Genomic DNA, 18,169 nt, shown 5'->3' with positions numbered 1-18,169 from the left:
AATGCCCTGCACAAAGGTGGCTTTAAGAGAATGTCACAGGTGCTTCTTCAGCTACCAGGTGTGCCGCACTGCCTAGCCTGTTTCCATGGTCCCTTAGTCCAGGGCCATCCTTAGGCATATGCAGCATACACAGCTGGGTCGGGCACGTGAAAATTTGAGGCACCACCGGGAACATTGGTGCCGACTTCTCATCTTGCCAGAGGGTGCTCGACTCCCCCGCCTCCACTCCACACCCTGCCCCCAAGCCCCCGCCCCACCTCTTCCTGCATCTGCTCCACCCCCACTCCACCTCCTCCCCCGAGAGAGGGAGGAGCTTGGCACTGGTGGGTGCTCTGCACCCACTAAATTTTCCCTGTGGGTGCACCAGCCCCGGAGCACCCACCCACAAAGTCCACACCTATGACTGGGACAGCAGGTAAGAGCAGTTCAGCTCTTACACACTCAGCATGCGCTGCAGTCTCCTTACTAGGCAGAAGGCAGGGACCATATTCACAGACCCGAATGCGCCAGCGTAGCACATTCTGCATGACGGAGAGGGTACGAAGGTAGGGTCTCTGCGGGGAACGGTGACTCTCTGCCCGGCGGCTCGGTATCCTCTTTGCTGCCTTGTCCCTCCCCTTGCCCCCCAGGCTGCGAGCCCTGGCATGTGTGAGCAATGGGGCAGGTGGTTCTTCTGGGGGTCTGTGGGCAGGGGTGGTAGCTGTGCCCCAAGTCAGGCATAGGGGCACCTTTAATAATACTGTGTAGGGCCCCCTAAGGATGGCCCTGCCTCGGTCAAAAACACACCAAGTTGTTTCCCTTTCACCACTTGTACATTTATTCCTCAGTTCTCCCACAAAGAAAACAAGATATTGTAGCAGGAGCTTTCCACACTGTACCCTTTCCCCAACTTCCTGTATTCCTCTTATATCCTCCCAATTACAGCTATCATATCATTAACCCAGCTATTACCACCCAAGTGTCCCTAATCCCCCCAGTGATTAACTGCTGCCAGCTGAGCCTGCAGCCTTTTCTGTGCTGCAGCAACTCTAGTGATCAGGCTGCTGCTGCCAGCTCTCTGTTCCGGAGACCATGTAACACAGCATGGTATTGCCTCAGCACCTGGGGTGGGGGTTCATGCCCCTACAAACCTTTTATGATGCTGTTGACATGGCCCTGCTGGTGCCCATTTCGGAATGGTAATTCTCTCTGAAAGGCAGAAATGAGGTAGAGGCCTGACTACCTCTGGGAAGGGTTGTGGAGCCGTTTTCTTCCCAGTCACTGCTCAGGTCATCTATGGGACCGTAGCCCAGGTTCTTGAAGCCCACTCAGTGAACAAAGACTTTTAGAACCCAGCCAAAGCAACGAAGGGTCCATCTGCACTAGAGCTGGAGGTGTAACTTCCAGCTTCAGGAGACATATGCATGCTAGCTCTGCGTGAGCTAGCACACTGAAAACAGAACATAACTACAGCCGTGCAAATGGCAAGAAGGGCTAACTGCCCGGAGCCTGAGCCCATAGGTTCGGTACTCAGGGAGGCTAGCCCCTGTCGGTGTGGCTATATTTCTATTTTTAGGATGCTAGCGCTTCTGTCTCCTTGAGCTGTAATTTATACCTTCCAGTTCTAGTGTAGACATACCCAAAGAGAACAACAGCCTCTCTCAACTAGAGCTTAAACTAAAAGCTTCATTCAGCCTGAGCTTAGGGACCACAAGGCTTAGGGACAAAGTGTGAATCCATCAAAAGTGAGCTGTCCTAGTTAGTATTTCCACCCTGAGGCCTTGGCTGGATGCCTTGAACACATCTTTTCACAGAGTGCTGAGGAAGTACCTACTTCACCTAGCTGACCTCAGCTCTGCTCCTCTCCTGGAGAAGTTTCCCTGCCACACTCTGCACTTCAGCCAAACAGTGGGAGTCTTTCCCTTGCTCCTGAAGTGTTAACCCTCATTTTCTGAATGGAATCAATGCATCTTGGCATTGTCCCCGACGTGAATCCAGCCTTGGCTAATAGTGACCACAAGTTCCTGATTACAGTTCAGCGTCTTGTATGGACTGAGATGATGGCCCCTCTCCAGTTTCTAATAGGCAAGTGGTGTCTCAGCAGCACTCAGCAGCAGCCTATCTATGTCATTGGTAAAATTCTCATTGGTTTCACTAGAAGCAGAGTTAGGCCAATGCTGAGCACTTTTGAAAATCCACCTACAGTGTCTACATCACAAAACGCACCCTCACATCTGGCACTAGCTGGCCAGGAACTGAGCTGACTGTGCTCATCTGAACAGGTCACCAACTACCAGGTGACCAGGATAAATAGGAGACTTCACTCTCCAGAGCTATCCAGCTGGCACCTTTCACGTGGAGTGGGAGATGCTCTCTGGGGTTCTCTGCTCAGTGTTCCCCTCTGGTTTCCTTGTTTTAATCCTGTGACCATCACTCCCATCCAGACTTGCTACATTTGTTGTCCCCCGTAATCTGCTGCAACCCTCCCATTCCTCACTGCATAGTTCTCAAAATCACTCATTCTGTTCAGGATCAGGGAATGAGCCAAGGAGCAAAACTTATGAGTCTCTGCTCTAGACACCGTCACTCATATGAAAATAGCATACACAGGATGCACAACCACAAGGTTTATGTTCAATCAGTACAATAAAAGCAGCAGTTGCAGCAAGAAAGTTTAAGATTGGCAGTGAATCAAAAGTGTAATGGATCATATTTTAATCCAGCATCAGCATGCAAAGTCATTGGGCCCCTTTCTTAAAACCACTGTGGATACGTAACACTGGAACAATCTACACATCCTTGGTTCAGACAACATGATACAATCAGCAAGAGAGAAACTTCTGGGTGAGCAATTTAATAGCATATATCAGACTCAGCCTTTGTGAAAAGAACTGAGTAGTTAAAGAAACAGATGGGAAAAGGGGACAGCCAAGGAAAGGAAGTTCTGCAGCTAGTGGCCCCAGCATGCTTTCATTACATACCCCCTGACTCATTTCCAGAAAGCTCCCCAGCCCAGATCTTGCCCCTGCCTCTGGTTACTGTATGTTACCTGTGCTCTGTGCCCAATCCACAGAGGACAGGAGTCTGTTACAGCTATCACCTAAGGAACTTTATTCCCTTGGGCTTTGAGCTTTGGAGGTCCCTAGTTCAATGCCTGGTGTCAGACAAGATGGCAATCATTACAACAGCAAAGCCATCTAGGGAGGTAGCATTCTTGAAAAGCACTTCTATTTAATGTTTGGCACAAGCTGAACTATCCAGGCTAGTGTTATAAGGGGCGGCAGAGTGGAGTCCCCCCTCGAACATGAAATCCATGTTGGGAAGTGGAAGCTCCAAACCTCTGAACTGTGTGTTGTGGACAAATGACCTATATGGACTAGATGGAAGCCATCAAATTCATTTCACCTGTGATTCAAAATCCAGCCCTGAAGTCAGGTCTCTAGAAGCAAAACTGAACGGTGCCACCAATCTCTTTATCACACTGACACCAGGGGTTGTTTTCAAATGTGAGCTCCGAACAGGTCATTGAGAGCAAACATTAATATATCCCGGTCAGCACGTGGACTATGTTACAGACCCAGGCCAGTTGGGTACAGCAGAGTAGCCTTATTGGGATCTGGGAAGTGCTAAAGGATCCCCCCCAGCCTAAGAGGGGGATTCACAGGACCTGGACACCAAATAAATATGGGGGACAACTAATGAAATAACAGGGACAGGAGTGTGGTCAAAGGGTCAAACGAAGGGAACCGAACGGGGACACTGAGCAGAGAACCCCGGACAGTGCCCACTGCTCCTCAAAGATGGCAAGGGAATCAGTGGATGCTCCCCAGAGGAACTCTGCCCGGATACGTGAATGGATGGAGGATTGGAAATAGGCCCCACAGTCACAGGAGACTCCATCAGCCAACCTCCTCACTCTGGTTTTATAGATGGCCATTTTAGCTAGGGCCAGAAGGAGGTTGACCAGGAGGTCCCGCGACTTTGTGGGGCTACGGATAGGGAGTGCATGAATAAGAAGGTGAGGGGAAGAGTGCAACCAAAAGCGTAACAAAATATTTCTGAGGAGCCAGAATAGGGGGCTGCAGCCTGGCACACTCCAAGTATATGTGTGCCAGGGTTTCTCTCACACCCAAAAGGGGCAGGTGTTGGGTGGGGTGAACCATGCCAAGTACATGCCCGTGCTCACGGCTCCATAAAGGAGCCGCCAACTGATATCCCCAGTGGGCCTCGGGACCAAGGTGGAGTATAGGCTGGCCCACTGGGGCTCCTCATGCTTCAGAGGTGGCAGGAGGTCCCGCCATTTTGTATCGGGGTGGGACGCGAGGGTAAGGATGTGTAGGGTGTGGAGCACGAACATGTATAGATGTTTCCTTGGCGCGGTTTGGAAGCACACCAGCTGCAGCTCGTGCAGCCAGCTCACAGTGACGGGTGAGGTGGTCGGCTGGGTCCACGGGGCAGGGGCCCAATGAAAAGGTCCGGTGGGCCTGGGGTGGAGGGAGGGCGGGATGCACCCTTGTGCAGGACCTGGTCGAGGTAAACGCAAGCAGCAGGCAGCAAAGTGGCCCTCACCTCCTGAAGTATGCGCCGGGGAGTACGAGGTCTGGAGAGGCCCATGCACTGACCAAGCGTCAGGGGATCAGGCCAATCTCCCCAGTCGTAGTCCAGGAGGTCTCCGACTCTTGTGACTTCTGCCAAGACCAACCTCTGGTGCACCGAGGGGGACTCCGCCACCTGCACGCGGAGCTGGGGGTTGTGTAGCAGGGGCTCTGGGAGGAGATCTGCCCCCTCGGTGGCCGCCATGGACCTGGTCGTTGAAAGCAGTTTCCAGGTCCGGAGGAGGTCCCAGTAGAAGACTGGCAGCCTGGAGAGGTCTTGCGGAAGACCTCTTGGATGGAGATAAAGGAGCTGCTGGTCATATCGGAGCCCTCGGAAATGGTGCAGGAAGGTGTGCACTAGTATGCTCCATGCCAGACTACCTGTACCATAAAGAAGCCTCTGCAGGGCCTGGAGGCGGAAGACATGGACCTGAGTGTGCAGACACTTCAGGCCCTGCCCTCCCCCCTCCAGGGGTAGGTGGAGAACCCCTGCAAGGACCCAGTGCAGTCCTGACCAAAAGAACTCCAGAATCAATGTCTGGAGGTTAGCCAGGAAACCCAGGGCTGGGACCAGGGTGTTGAGCCGGTACCAGAGCATGGACAGGACTAGCTGATTAAGCACCAGCACTCTCCCTCGAAGGGAGAGGCACGGTGTAGTCCTGTCCATTTCCGGAGCCACTCTACCACCCTTCCCTCTAAATAGTGCCAGTTCTCTGGCGGAGAGGGATGTGTGGCAGAAAGGTAAACACCGAGATAGAGCAGCAGAACCACGCTCCACCGCATGGCCTGAAGCGCAGGTGGGAGGGAGCTCACCTGCCAGCCGTCCCCGACCACCGTGTTAGGATATAGATATTCAGGCCTGTCTGCAAAGGCCTGTACTTTAAGAATTTAGGTGTATTCTTATCACTTGGCTAGTTCCAGAGGTATAAAAGAAAGAATCAAAACCACTGTCTGCCAGTGTAAGGGCCTTCTCTTACTGTGACAGTTTGTGGCCCTGTTCTTAGGCTAAGGCCTTTGGCTAAGCAGCAGAGGAAGCCATAAGCTGGGAAGCGAACGGTCACATCCTCACATTCCAAACTAGTCACATTGAAATAAGGTGCTATTGGGCTGTTAGGCACTATCAGGACAGGATTGTATTCCTGTCACCTCCAGAGAGGGGGAGGTGCCTAGAAAATTTGGAGGAAAGCTTGGTTTGATGGCATCCTGTCTGGCAGGAACTCACTTATCAATAGCTGGGATGTGAAATCCTCACTTCTGTATTGTCTTGTCATTATAGTTCCCACTTTGCTGTTGTTTGTCTGTATAATCTCTGTCTGGTTCTGTGATTGTCCCTGTCTGCTGTATAATTAATTTTGCTGGGTGTAAACTAATTAAGGTGGTGGGATATAATTGATTACATAATCATGTTACAATATGTTAGGATTGGTTAGTTAAATTTCAGGAAAATGATTGGTTAAGGTATAGCTAAGCAGAACTCAAGTTTTACTATATAATCTGTAGTCAATGAGGAAGTGAGTGGGTGTGGGTGGGGGTGGGCATGTGAGATGGGAACAGGGAATGGGGGTAAGAAAATTGGAATCATGTTTTGCTAAAGGGGGAGATGGGAACAGGGAATGGGGGTAAGAAAATTGGAATCATATTTTGCTAAAGGGGGAAATGGGAATGGGAGTAAGGAAGTTGGAATCATGTTTGGCTAAGGGTAGGAATGGGAACAGGGACACAGGTGTAAGGCTCTGTGGTGTCAGAGCTGGGAAGGAGGATACTAAGGAAGGAAACTGGAATCATGCTTGCTGGAAGTTCACCCCAATAAACATCGAATTGTTTGCACCTTTGGACTTCGGGTATTGTTGCTCTCTGTTCATGCGAGAAGGACCAGGGAAGTAAGTGGGTGAAGGAATAAGCCCCCTAACATCTTGGTGCCGTGACTAACTCGGATGCATTGCATTGGATAGGTGAGTGGCAGCCTGTAAGTCCCTCTCCCCAACAGTCCGCGCAGCTGCTTGGAGGGGGTATCGCGAACTCTCGTGATGGTAGTTGCGGGTTCTGGCAAGCCAAGATAAAGGATTTTTTGGATAAATGGATAAGGGAGAACCAGGGCCCATACCAGGTACAGGGGTCAACCTGGGATGAGATTAAAAAGGAAATGGAGGAAGTGTTAGGGGACCCAGAGGGATGGGGGGTGGCTGAGGAGCCCACCCTCCTTGGTACATGGGTAGTGGAAGAAGGTCCCTGCCCATGGGGACTGAATGCCTTCCAGGGAAAGGAGGCACTTCAGTCTGCTTGTGAGAGGTTTGAAGTAAGGGCAGCATTATGGGAAGCTGCCAGTAATCATAGAATCATAGAATCATAGAATCATAGAATATCAGGGTTGGAAGGGACCCCAGAAGGTCATCTAGTCCAACCCCCTGCTCAAAGCAGGACCAATTCCCAGTTAAATCATCCCAGCCAGGGCTTTGTCAAGCCTGACCTTAAAAACCTCTAAGGAAGGAGATTCTACCACCTCCCTAGGTAACGCATTCCAGTGTTTCACCACCCTCTTAGTGAAAAAGTTTTTCCTAATATCCAATCTAAACCTCCCCCACTGCAACTTGAGACCATTACTCCTCGTTCTGTCATCTGCTACCATTGAGAACAGTCTAGAGCCATCCTCTTTGGAACCCCCTTTCAGGTAGTTGAAAGCAGCTATCAAATCCCCCCTCATTCTTCTCTTCTGCAGGCTAAACAATCCCAGCTCCCTCAGCCTCTCCTCATAACTCATGTGTTCCAGTCCCCTAATCATTTTTGTTGCCCTTCGCTGGACTCTCTCCAATTTATCCACATCCTTCTTGAAGTGTGGGGCCCAAAACTGGACACAGTACTCCAGATGAGGCCTCACCAATGTCGAATAGAGGGGAACGATCACGTCCCTCGATCTGCTCGCTATGCCCCTACGTATACATCCCAAAATGCCATTGGCCTTCTTGGCAACAAGGGCACACTGCTGACTCATATCCAGCTTCTCGTCCACTGTCACCCCTAGGTCCTTTTCCGCAGAACTGCTGCCTAGCCATTCGGTCCCTAGTCTGTAGCTGTGCATTGTGTAATCTTTCAAGTTTGGTGCTGCTTCAGCAAGGGCTGCTGAAGGGTTGTAAATTAGTTAGGGGTAGTTAAAGATGATTTGGCACAAAAGGGTTTAAAGTCAAAAGCAGAGTTAACAGACCACCTTTAGAGACTGGATCTGAGACTTGGTCCTGGGGGAGTGGAGAAAAAAAAAAAGTTTCAAAGTGCAACCTGCCTTTCCACACTCTTTTGTTTTTCTGAAGTTTTAATGGAGGGTACTTTGGATACTTATGTGAGATGTAAAGAAAGAAGTTTTTGTTTAATGATAAAACCCAGTTATATACATGTAACTGTATGTGCAACTCTGTGCAGTCACATTGGATGGAAGCTTGGTAATTAAATTTTCCAAGGGGGTCAGGTAGAGTGGCTACTATCACCACTACGCTTCTGTCCCCAGAAGCCTTTACAGCTATTCTGAGGGAAAATGGGCCCTTTTCCCACAGAAATGGTCTATAAGGGACTGCTGCAGGCAGCAGGCGGAGAGAGAATCTGAGCAAAATTATTTGACTATTGGGTAATGTAATCAAAATCACTAAAGGATGGAAGAGGTTTCTTTTGGAACTTAACTTGGCTGCCCCTGGTTGTGTCTAGTTGTACAAGATGGAAGTGTAATTGCGGTACAGTTGTGTAAAAAAGAGTAATCACAGTGCAAGGGATATTAGGCAAAACAGAATTTTGTGTGTGTGTGCACAGGTAAAAGAAAAGGAAAAGGGGAGGAATGATGGGAACACTGAGCCTTGGGATGGCTCTGGGGGATTAGATTGTTGCTTTGGTGGGTGTGCATGAAAACTGTGTAGGCATGGGGGAGGCAGTTACACCTTGTGTAAAATTAATGTGGCTAATATGATGTTATGGAGGTTAAACTATATGGAAGGAATTTGCATTTTCCCAGGACATGTGCAGTGTATATTGGAAAAGGAGTAAAAGAAATGCAAATAAAACATGGTACTTCATTAAAATCCTAATAGGGCTCCAAAAGGAGCCACAATAGGTTGTGCTTTCTTTTTCAGATCTGTGTGTTTTGGAGCAGGAGATGAAAGTGGAAAGTAATCAGAACTCTGGTGGAAGTAAAATGCTTCCCTTTTAAGACAGTGTCTGAGCTGCTAACAGCTTTGGATCCAGAAGCAAGCTAGTAAGCCTCTGTGTGTAAATGCAAATTACCTAGCTGATAGGCACAAAGGAGCTGCAAATAATGAATACATCCGGTCAGCAAACAAGCTACTAGAAGACTCAGATTATGGCCCTCCAGGAAAGGGAGGTGAAAAAAAACAAGTCAAGCCTGAAAATAAGGGGGACAGGTTAACCTTAAGGGGTGTGTGTGTGTGTGTGTGTACAGTGCTAAAATCTGAAGCTGTGTCTCAGCTATTACCTGAGAATAAACTTAAAGCTTGGTACAGCAGAGAAACTATTGCAAACTTGGTCTGTTGTACAAGAGGGGAAACTGAGGTACACCATCTCATGAATTTCATAAATGACCAGTGAGTGAGGTAATTCACTAGCCTGACTATAGAACAAAATAAGGACAGTCTGGAGGTAATTCTTCTGTTTTTCCTGCAAGTAGCAAGGACATTTGTAAAAGAAAGTGGTATTATTATTAAGCAATAATCTGTCCCCACCATGGAGAAGGAAATTGTTTCTTTTGTTTTTCAGACACTCTACAAGCAAGCTGGTGCCAGCGGGAAAAATAACCCAGAATACCATGGATCTATGTTTTGTGTTGTTTGTCTGTGGTGTTTGTCTTGTTGCTAGCATTGCTGTGTTTTAATGAACAGAAAACCTCATGATGTGGGTGGGGGATGGCTTCCAAAGGCTGGCCTTGGGGGGGAAGATGTGTATGGGAATGCAAATTCTCAACTAGGAGGCCAGCACCTGTGTAATAGCTACCGTGGTACCTGGAAATGGAATGGCAGCTAAGGTGGCCCCCACAAGCCCTATGGAAATAATGAAAAGGGGAGGGGCTCACTGGGAATCAATGGAGGGGTGTGTAAAATAGTGTAAATCAATAGAAGATGTTTGGATGTGCCCCACTCCTATGACTATGGAGGAGCAGGATCAATGGCCTATGCAAGGGGTGGACAATTGGGTGTACTGTGTATAAGGTGTTTTGCTGGGAATGTACATATTACTGGGGGCACAATTACACCAGCCCATAACCAAACTACACACATTCACATGCTGCTATCTGGACTTTGGTGCACAAAAGGATCTGTGAATCTTATTGCTGTGAATAATCAAACCAGGGCTTACTGCCTGATTCCATACCAAGTGGGCAAGCTGGTTTGGACAATATCCCATTTCTCTGTGAACATTCAATGGACTTATGATATGGACAAAAGCAAGCAAAACCTGCAGGGGCAGCTTGTTGCAACTGCCAGCAACTGGACACATAAGATCATGACCCCGTCGAAGGAAGAGAGGCAGTGTTTTGGGGGTGTCTCGGATGTTGGACCATACTGCAGTGGTCAGGACTCGGTGTTGCTGTGGATTTTGTATTGTTAACTCTACTTGTGTTACGTTGCATAGGGAGATAACCTATAAGTAATGTAGTAAGCCCTCCAAACCCTACAGTGTACTAGACAACCTGGACCCAACCTTCTCAGGCCTGCTATAATGGGAAGTCTGGAACACTAATTGGAATAGGTGTGGTATGCCCCTGCGAGAGAAGGTGCAGGGCACTATACTACACAAGGGGCAGTGGGACAAATGGAATATCGACACCTTCCACCTTGATGCCTGGCCCTATCAGGAAATGTGTCGCCATATGTCCTATGCTTTTCCAGGGATACCTGGGCAGGAGGATCCCAAAAGAAAAAGAAAAAAAAGCGGTGGAGTGTTAGGATATAGATATTCAGGCCTGTCTGCAAAGGCCTGTACTTTAAGAATTTAGGTGTATTCTTATCACTTGGCTAGTTCCAGAGGTATAAAAGAAAGAATCAAAACCACTGTCTGCCAGTGTAAGGGCCTTCTCTTACTGTGACAATTTGTGGCCCTGTTCTTAGGCTAAGGCCTTTGGCTAAGCAGCAGAGGCAGCCATAAGCTGGGAAGCGAACGGTCACATCCTCACATTCCAAACTAGTCACATTGAAATAAGGTGCTATTGGGCTGTTAGGCACTATCAGGACAGGATTGTATTCCTGTCACCTCCAGAGAGGGGGAGGTGCCTAGAAAATTTGGAGGAAAGCTTGGTTTGATGGCATCCTGTCTGGCAGGAACTCACTTATCAATAGCTGGGATGTGAAATCCTCACTTCTGTATTGTCTTGTCATTATAGTTCCCACTTTGCTGTTGTTTGTCTGTATAATCTCTGTCTGGTTCTGTGATTGTCCCTGTCTGCTGTATAATTAATTTTGCTGGGTGTAAACTAATTAAGGTGGTGGGATATAATTGATTACATAATCATGTTACAATATGTTAGGATTGGTTAGTTAAATTTCAGGAAAATGATTGGTTAAGGTAAAGCTAAGCAGAATTCAAGTTTTACTATATAATTTGTAGTCAATGAGGAAGTGAGTGGGTGTGGGTGGGGGTGGGCATGTGAGATGGGAACAGGGAATGGGGGTAAGAAAATTGGAATCATGTTTTGCTAAAGGGGGAGATGGGAACAGGGAATGGGGGTAAGAAAATTGGAATCATGTTTTGCTAAAGGGGGAGATGGGAACAGGGAATGGGGGTAAGAAAATTGGAATCATATTTTGCTAAAGGGGGAAATGGGAACGGGAGTGAGGAAGTTGGAATTATGTTTGGCTAAGGGTAGGAATGGGAACAGGGACACAGGTGTAAGGCTCTGTAGTGTCAGAGCTGGGAAGGAGGATACTAAGGAAGGAAACTGGAATCATGCTTGCTGGAAGTTCACCCCAATAAACATCGAATTGTTTGCACCTTTGGACTTAGGGTATTGTTGCTCTCTGTTCATGCGAGAAGGACCAGGGAAGTAAGTGGGTGAAGGAATAAGCCCCCTAACACACCAGGTCAGAGCTCTTAACCTGGCCAGAGGAGGCTGCCGAATAGATGGCCTGGCAAGCCTCCACCCGCGCCAAGTCGCCCGGGTCCTGCACCATGAGGAGCACATCATCAGCGTATGCCGACAGGACCAGCCGCAGCTCCGGCTCCCACAGCACCTACCCTGTTGACCTCCTGCGGAGAAGACAGAGGAAGGGCTCGATCATCAGAGCGTACAGCTGGCCTGAGAGGGGGCACCGCTGCTGTACTCCTTACCCGAAGCTGACCAATTCGGTCAGGGTCCAGTTGAGCCTGACCAAACACTCTGCGGAGGCATACAGCACCCGGAGAAAACCCACAAACTGGGGTCCGAAGCCAAACACTCGCAGAGTGCTCAGGAGATACCTTTGGTCCACCCTGTCAAACGCCTTCTCCTGATCCAAGAACAAGAGGGCGAACAACAGACGACCCCTACACCCGAGTTCCAAGAGGTCCTGGACCAGATATAGGTTGTCAAGGATGCTGCGGCCCGGGACGGTGTAGGTCTGGTCTGGGTGGACCACGTCCGCCAGCACGGACCCTAGCCACAGCCAGATGGCTTTTGCTATGACTTTGTAGTCCATGCTGAGGAGCAACATGGGACACCAATTTTGTAAATCACAGAGGTGATTTACTTCTTCAGCAATAAGGCGAGCACAGCTCACCTGCATGAAAGAGGGAGGACCCTGCTCTGCAAAGACTCGGCCAAAATGGTGACTAGGTCTGGGCCAAGAATGTCCCAGAACACACGGTAGAACTTCATGGTCAGCCCGTCCATGCCCGGAGATTTATTGGTGGGCATGCGGCGGAGGGCTTCCAAGAACTCAGCCAGAGTGAGAGGCAGCTCTAGCCAGTCTCGGTCGCCGACACTAACAGCAGGGAGCTCCTCCCAGAGCACTCTGCAAGCGTTAGGATCAGTTGGATGCAGGGAGAAAAGGCTTGCATAGAAGGTTCTCGCCCTCCTGCACACCTCCACTGGATCCGTGATGGGGGTGCTGTCCTCTGCCAGAAGGCAGGTGACATGGTTCTTGGCCCCCCTCCTTTACTCCAGGGCTTAGAAGAAGCGGGAGCCACGATCCATCTCCCAAAGGAGATGGATGCAGGATCGAACAAAGGCGCCCCAGGCCGATCTTTCAGGGCCCGGAGCTCCTCCTGCTTCTCCCGGCACGCTCCACAGAGGGGCAGATCCTCGGGGCTGGCCGCCAGATGCCTCTCCAGCTCCAAGACCTCCCATTCTAACTGCTCTATCGCTACATCCCTCCGTCAGTTGGCACCCTGGGTGTAGTCACAGCAGAGGAGCCAGATGCGCACCTTCCCCAGGTCCCACCACCGCCACACCGAGGGAAAGGCATGCCGCTGCCCTCGCCATGGCAGCCAGAACTCCCGGAAGGATGCCACAAAGCCCACATCCTCCAACAAGCTGTTGTTGAAATGCCATTAGGCCAGCCCCAGCCTCTCCACGCAGAGAGAGGCCGTCACGATGGCTAGATGATGATCAGAGAATGGGGCCGGCTGGATGCTGGAGGAGTGGGCCCATGAAAGGTGGAAATGTGATAAATAGATGTGGTCCAACTGGGAGTGGCGCAACCGATGGGCCTCCACCAGGACAAAGGTGAACATTGAAATGTCATCCAGGTGGTGGTCATGCCAAACGTCCACCAGGGAGTGGTGTTCAACTATCTCCTGGAGGACATCCACGGCAGCCGGGCACTGCTCGGTCCCTGAGCGGTCCCGCTCCTCAAGGGTGGTGTTAAAATCCCCGCCCAGGACCAGGCACTCGTGAGGATCCAAGGTGCCGAGGAAGGCAGATGCCTGCTGGTGGAGTTGTAGCCGCTCCGGGCCCGATGTCAGGGAATAGACGTTAACGAGGTTGACCAGAAGCCCCTACATACAGACCCGGAGGTGCAGCAGGCAGCCCAGCACAGCCTCGATGACCCCCAGTACCTTGGACCGTAGGTCGGGGGAGAACAGGGTCACCACTCCAGCTGTACGAACTGAGAGATGGCTAAAGTAGACCCTGTCCCCCCAGTCCAGCCACCAGCTGTCTTCAGCGGCCGAATCCGTATGGGTCTCCTGCAGGAAAACCACAGAGTACCCCCCCCCCGAAGGAAAGAGAGCACCTGGGACCTGCGGAGACCCATCCTACAGCCCCGTATGTTCAATGTTGTGATGATGAGTGGTGCCAAGAGCAGGGCTGGGGGGGATTCTTGCTGGCAGGTTCCCCCCAACCCACCACTACCGAAACACCTCCTGGAAGGGGAAAACAGGCCCCTGTCTGGACAGGAGGCTAAACTGTTTTGGCATGACGCCGTAGGAACAACAGAGACTGTGGGAATTCTCTCAGCAACCTCCATTGCTGGCTTATGATGAAAACGGCTTAGTAGACTGTATCCCTGGCCCTAGAGAGAGAAGGGCTATGTGGAGGGTTGCAGTGAGCCTCTGAAGCTAGCATAAACCACCTGGAAGCACGGGACGCAAGTGGACGAGGTCGGAGTTCTGCCACAACATGTAAAATGGGCATTTACTCAGGTAAGTTATTATGGACACACCATCCAAAGTGTGCCAGTCTCTACTGTGAACAGCCAAGCATGGAATATGAATGTTCTATTTAAGGCATCCTGGTGTTAAAATTAGGATCCCATTTAAACAAGTGGCCATGGGCACTGAGGCCCAGATCCCCAAAGGTATTCCCATTGAAATCAGGAGGGGTTGGGTACCTTTGAGACCTGGGGCTGAGACCACATTCTTCAAATTCAGTTAGGCAGCTAAAGTTAGGCAGCTAAAGCCTAAATAAATGGCTTGATTTCTAGAGGTGCTGAGCACTTGCTGGTCCTGTTGAAATCATTGGCAGTGAGATCCAAAGCCTTTGGTTGGCCTACCTTCTAGGGTGACCAGGTGTTCGGTTTTGACCAGAACACCTGGTTAAAAATGGACCCTGGTGGCTCCGGTCAGCACCGCTGACCAAGCCATTAAAAGTCCGGTTGCTGTGCTGCAGGGCTAAGGCAGGCTAGTCCCTACCTTTTCTGACACCGCGCTGTGCCCCAAAAGTGGCCAACAGGTCTGGCTCCTAGGCAGGGGGGCCACAGAGTTCTGCGCACTGCCCCAAGCACTGGCTCCATACTCCCATTGGCTGGGCGGTGTCTGCGGGCAAGAGCAGCATGCAGAGCCAGGTGTGTGCCTCCGCCTAGGAGCCAGACCTGCTGCTGGCCACTTCTGGGGCACAGCCCAGTCCTTGATGCCAGGACAGGCAGGAAGCCTGCCTTAGCACCCCTGCTGCGCCACTGACCAGGAGCCGCTGGAAGTAAGCCCATGCCCCAACCCCCAGCCCCCTCCCACACCCCAACCTTCTGCTGGAGCTCAGTGAAAGTGAATGAGGGTGGGAGAGAGCGAGCCACCAAGGGAGGGAAATGTAGTGAGCAGGGTTGGTGGGGCTCGGAGAAGGGGCAGGGAAGGGGGCAGGGCTTCAGGGAAGGGGTGGGGCTAGGGTGTTCAGTTTTGTGCGATTAGAAAGTTGGCAACCTTACCTATCTCCAATAGCTAATGTGTTACCCAATCAGTGTTAGCACTGGCTACCTTGACCAAACTGAACACTTGCTACTTAGTTCAGTCCTCTAACTTGTTCCTCAACACCTGGGAGTCCATCCCCCATTGGTGACCTCCTTCCAGCACTTTCCCCTATGCTGAAAACATTAATGCTGGAGATCCCTGCCTTGTGAATAAATACAATTCCATGCCACTAAATAAAACAGTGGTTTGAAAACTGTTGTTTAGATTTTAACCTACAGGGTGTGTTAGTCTGAAGGCAAAGAGCCTTTTCAGCCCTTCTTCTGGTCCTGGTTGCTGCAGCAATCAGGATTCAGTTTAATTTTTGTAAGTGATTTGTTTAGCTGGTTTCAGAGACTGGCAATGGAAGATGGAACCTTTCACCTCTTCAGCACCCTTTCAGATCCAGCTCAGGGCAAGAGAGAAATGGAATGAAATGAGTTTGAGGACTTAGTTCAGTCGCTTGTGAACAGATGTTCACATCACAAAGCCCACCATCATGGGCTGCTGCAGCAGAAGAGCTAAGGGAGGAATGGGTCCCACAAATTAACTTCCGTCTCAGCCTGGGTGGGGGTGGGCTCTACAGGTCAGGGTTGAGACACATGGGTAAAACAGGGTGTGGGGGTGAAGACTGCCCTGCCTGTCTGTGCAGTACCCATGCTTGCAACTAAACTGATGCTCAGCTGGCTTGAGGCATTTACAGGTTTTGCTAGTCCCTGATCTTGTCAGTGCCAGAGACACAATCCCAGACTTGGGATGAGCCAGGGTGGCAAATCTATATGAAGTTCTATGGCGTCAGCATCTCAGGATCAACCCAGAGCAGACAAAGGCTTGCACAGAACTGCCTTCTGAGCGCCAGTCAGTGTTTTGTATTATAACAAAATCCCAACGTAAGAACTCTTCCAAGACATGGGTGCTACAAGTTCTGTCATTTTTGTTGTTGACAATCACAGAGTTAAACCGTTAACAAGGGAAATGTTTCCTTGACCCCTCTCTCTCCCCTCTCCGCATCTGTAATATATCAATAGCATCTGGGGTCACTAACCGGACTGGGACCCCATTGTACTATACAAACAGAAATTGACAGTCCCCTATCCAGTGAGCTTACTATTATCACGATACACATTTCTAAAGCACATTTCACCACACTGTGCCTGCCATTTAATTATTATAATTACAAGTAATTAACTATTATTAAAGTACTTCCTTTATTTTAAAAAGGAGAGCAATGATCTCCATACCCACATAAACTTCAGCTTGAGCCTTGACTGCAATATAAAAAAAGAAAAGTAAGGACACCATTTTTCCTACTGTCATGGGCTCAGCCAAGCCTTATGTGCACATTACAGCCATCTCATCAAGGAAGCATCATGAACAGCTCTATTTTCAACTGAAAATGTTCAACTTTTGCAATGGAAAACAGCTTTCTTTTTAACAAAATGGAATTTTTTTTGTTTTGTTTTTTTAAATTTGAGGACACATTTGACAAGCTTAAATTTCATTTACAGCTGTTTTGCAGGCATAAAAAATAAAATAATAATCCTGAGCAGTTCTACTCAGGAGCCTTTTGCCTTTGGGGAGCTGGGTCTGCATACTGCCTTGGCTCACAAATTAAATGAGCTGGGTGGGGGCTACATCACATTTGTTAGCCACCGCATCACTTGCTGTGATGGCCAAGTCTCTGTTAGGCAGAGACCTAGAACTAGACCAGCAGGTGGGCTGAAAAGGATGTAACAGGATTTGAGGTGCAGTGGAGAAGTTGGGGTTGAGGGAGGTGCCTGCCTACCCGAGATCAGCCCTACCAGTACTGTCAGTCCCTTCCAAGAGCATTAATTTACATACTAATTCAGAGATAAGCAAATAAACCTCTGCAGGAGAAAGGGTCTGCCAGAAGTTTCATAAGAACACCACCTCCTCGCCCTCCATCACCACATACATACACTCGCTCTCTCTCTCCAGCCCATCAAGTTAATACATACAAAGGGGAGACCAGTTTTTACTCAGTATATAATGATCTTAGGTAAAACAGCGGCTTTAGAGAGGTTGGTGGGAAGGAATGCAGCAGTCAGACAAAGCTGAGAGGTAAATGGATATGCATTAGACCTGACCTGAGCCCAAGCCACAAAGACCATGACCCCCTCCAAACATTCTGGTCCACTCAGGTTCTTATACAGCACACAGCACTCTGGTATCCCAACAGCACTCGGACCCAGGCTACTTCAGCCCATTATAGAGGGATTTCAGACACAGGCCCTGCATGGTCCACAGCATGCTGGGAGCTGGGATTTTGATTGAGGCCCAGCTCTGCTTAGAGCAAAAGCCTTTGGCTGGATCCCAGCACTGGCAGATTATAAACAGACAGCCTTTTCTTACAGTGAGCGTGGGAGAGAAAAGGAGAACAGAAAGACAGAGGCTCTCTCTCGCTCCAGATGTCCCAAGAAGCATGACTGGCCCTACCTGTAGCAGTTCTTCAGCTCAGGTGTCCCCCAAAGGTGAATTTGAGAATGGTGTGTGAAGTGGCTGGAGCTGTCTCCCCCAGCTTCCTGCAGGACTCTTCTTCACACTCCCCAGCAGATGCAGTGGGTTACCTGCTAGGACTGGCTTCCGAAAGCCAAGCCTTGTTCTGAGGAGGAGATGTGGGTGTGTCTTGCCCTTCAGGGGAAGATCAAACAGGTTTCTCTGTTCAGATGCAATCTCCCTGCTCGAGGCCTCTTACCAAGGAGGTGCCCTTTTCCCTCCGCATTCCTCGCATACCCTGGTGACGCTGAGTGGTGTTCAGATTATTACAAGAATAATCTGTCTAACAAATAGCAGCCTCTGCCAGAAGCAAAGCAAATACACTGTTCCAGCCACTGCTGTTGTACGGTGGAACCAAGCTGGCAAGACACCTGGATTGGTGCTCTGAGTATCATGCTGGTGGCACAACCGGAGTTCTTATTCAACGGGTTGTGTGTGTCCCATCCACCAACCAGGCC

The 18,169-nt window shown here is 49.8% G+C and overlaps 1 protein-coding gene across 1 annotated transcript in view; it reads right to left on the bottom strand.

The window, feature by feature from the left end:
• The window catches only part of ZNF185 (zinc finger protein 185 with LIM domain), a 130,985-nt gene extending 113,254 nt beyond the window's left edge, over window positions 1–17,731 (bottom strand). The window contains exon 1 of the mRNA XM_073360542.1: window positions 17,652–17,731. The gene's annotated coding sequence lies outside the window, so the exon portion shown is untranslated. The remainder of the gene's footprint in view (window positions 1–17,651) is intronic.
• Window positions 17,732–18,169: the final 438 nt, after the last annotated feature.

This window comes from Lepidochelys kempii, chromosome 9 (assembly GCF_965140285.1).
Source record: "Lepidochelys kempii isolate rLepKem1 chromosome 9, rLepKem1.hap1, whole genome shotgun sequence".
NCBI lineage: Eukaryota > Metazoa > Chordata > Testudines > Cheloniidae > Lepidochelys > Lepidochelys kempii.
This window is presented reverse-complemented; position numbering and strand designations above follow the sequence as displayed.